This window comes from Notothenia coriiceps, unplaced genomic scaffold (assembly GCF_000735185.1).
Source record: "Notothenia coriiceps isolate Sejong01 unplaced genomic scaffold, NC01 NC01_scaffold00033320, whole genome shotgun sequence".
NCBI classification, from domain to species: domain Eukaryota; kingdom Metazoa; phylum Chordata; class Actinopteri; order Perciformes; family Nototheniidae; genus Notothenia; species Notothenia coriiceps.
The window spans coordinates 1-2,580 of record NW_011366021.1 but is presented as its reverse complement, the minus strand read 5'-3'; the positions used below and the strand labels follow the sequence as shown (position 1 = coordinate 2,580).

The following is a 2,580-nucleotide window of genomic DNA, read 5'->3' as shown; positions in this document are numbered from 1 at the left end:
AGAGAAATTATGACCGTTAGTGGCCACAGGTGCGAAAGCTCTCTCCAGAGCTACTGGAAGCCCAATCTCGGGGACCGGAGAAAGTGGAGCAATATTCTCGCCACGCCAAGCAACAGCTTCGAACAACCTCAACCTATACAAGTGACCACGTAAGCCATGCTACTGATGCTGGACAGTTTTTCAGTGGATGCACAATAAACAGCAACATACACATTCATGTAAATAAACAGCCAAATAATGGATCAACGCTCTCTGTCTAATATGTTCGCTTGCTGTTAGTGTTGTTGCGTAGCAACCACCTTGCACTATGTTTTGTGAGGAAGGCAACGGAGGGACTATTTTATTTTGAACGTCATTATTTACTAATAAAAACTATTTAAATTAGAGTGTGTATTTTTCTTTCATATTGCCAAACTTGGTAACCGTTTTATAAAAGCAATAGCTCACTTCAGGCCGTGATATATGCTCATTATATCACAGCTAAGGGGGTTGTCGACCCTCCGCTTCGCGTCGGGCCGAACCACGCCCCTTAGCTGTGATATAATGAGCATATACCACGGCCTGTCGTGAGCTATTGCTTAATTATCTTTCATCTCATAGATAGATGAAACCAGAGCTCAGTCTGCTCTGATTGGTTAACTGGCCGTCAACTTAAAGATGTCCCGCCCCTTAGCCTATCACTTACAATGTGTTGGAGCACTAACCAATAGAAGCACAAGTGTTACATAGTGATGTCATTATTATCAGTAAGAAACAAAGGAGTACAATGACGGCGTTTCAGGCAGCGGGGGTGTGTGTGAGAGAGAAACTCCCTCTGGAGGGAACACATGGATTTTAGCCTTTGCAGACCATTTACATGCACAAAAGCCTATAAAATACTACAGTAAAAAGAAAACCCCCAAAATGCATAACAGGGCGTCTTTTTAAAGTAAAACAATTACGTATGTGTTACTGTTCCCTGCTTGTCAAACAGGCATTCTCCAGTATCCAACAATAGTGTTTTTTGTTACTAGTAATAACAACACTTGTGTGTGTTCTGATTGCAGCTGACTTTGGCTTTGCACGGTACCTCCAGAACAACATGATGGCAGCCACGCTGTGTGGATCACCCATGTACATGGTCAGTGTGTTTTATTTTATATGTTTTGTGTTGTCTGCTGCTTAGGTCAGTCCCCTTTTAAAAATAGCCCTGTCGGCGTTCTCTGCATGTTGCATAACTCCCCATGTGCTTTAATGTCACCTTTGCTCCCTCAGGCCCCAGAGGTCATCATGTCCCAGAACTACGATGCCAAGGCTGACCTGTGGAGCATAGGGACTGTCATCTACCAATGTCTGGTCGGCAAGCCACCATTCCAGGTTAATACTGTTCACAACAAATATGTTATTGTGTATGTTTTTCTGTGAATCTCTAATATATATATCATATTTTCAGGCTAATAGTCCCCAAGACCTGAGGATGTTTTACGAGAAGAACAAGAATCCACAACCTATGTAAGCTTCATAACTTATTGTCTTTTGTTTAAGTGAGGGATTTGGGCTATTCCAGATTTAAAGTAACATTTTAAAGACTGGTGCAGATGGATGACATTTCTCTGCTAGCGTCTGCAGTCCGTAGCTACAGTTGTCGTATGGCTCTTTGAACCAGGTTAAAATACTGGATCTCAAAAACAAAACTATGTTTGGGATGAATTGTTATTCTTTTAGGGACTCTGACATTTCACCAGGGCATACTTTTTTGTCCAATGCTTTGTTTATGACCAAATACCTATAATCTTTATGACATTCCCATTAGCTGTACCTGTGTGTATTGCTTAATAGCAACTGTTAGCATGCTAAGATGGAGAGTATGGCATATACTACCATAAGCATGTTAGCATTGTCATTATTAGCATGTTAGCCTGAGGTTAACATTTAGCATAGCTTCCCTGTGTCTCAGTAAAGACTCACAAAGCCATTAGCAATTGTTAGCATGCTAAGATGGAGAGTATGGCAAATTCTAGCATTAGCATGTTAGCATTGTCATTATTAGCATTTTAGCCTGTGATTAACATTAAAGAGCCTGTGACACGAACCCAACAACTGTTGTGCAATGAAATAGTGGGCTACTAGTAATCTCGAACCGTCAGTTTAAAAAAGAAAAAGCGATACCGTTCCGATAAATATCAATAATTTCGAACATCGCGGGAAAATTCCTTCGACTCATTTTGAGGTTTTGGGGGAAGCCGGAAGTGACGTCAATGCGGGAACGCTTCACTGTGCGGCGAGAGAGCCAAACACGGACAAAGTGTGTTGTCATGCGTAGAAATAGTGAATTACTGAGTTTAGGCACGTTAATAACGTTTTAATGAAGTTGACTACAGTATATTCATATTTGTCAGTGCTTTCATGTCAATTCGGCGAACATAAACATAAATGATCGTGGTGAAGATGATGATTATCCAGCATAATTTTTTCCGAGCTGTGTATATAACAAAACTTGTAAAATAATTGCACTAAACGGGATTGTTTGTTACCGCACCGTTGTGACGAAAAGGAGACTGAGCCAGAAGGCAAAGCTCTCTGTCTACCGCGCCATTTTCG

The 2,580-nt window shown here is 41.2% G+C and overlaps 1 long non-coding RNA gene across 1 annotated transcript; it reads left to right on the top strand.

Moving 5' to 3' along the window:
- Positions 1-1,041: 1,041 nt before the first annotated feature.
- Positions 1,042-1,491, top strand: LOC104961452 (uncharacterized). Its single transcript, XR_800102.1, has 3 exons — positions 1,042-1,120; positions 1,255-1,356; positions 1,433-1,491. It is a non-coding gene; the product is annotated as an uncharacterized lncRNA (long non-coding RNA).
- The last annotated feature ends 1,089 nt before the right edge of the window (positions 1,492-2,580 follow it).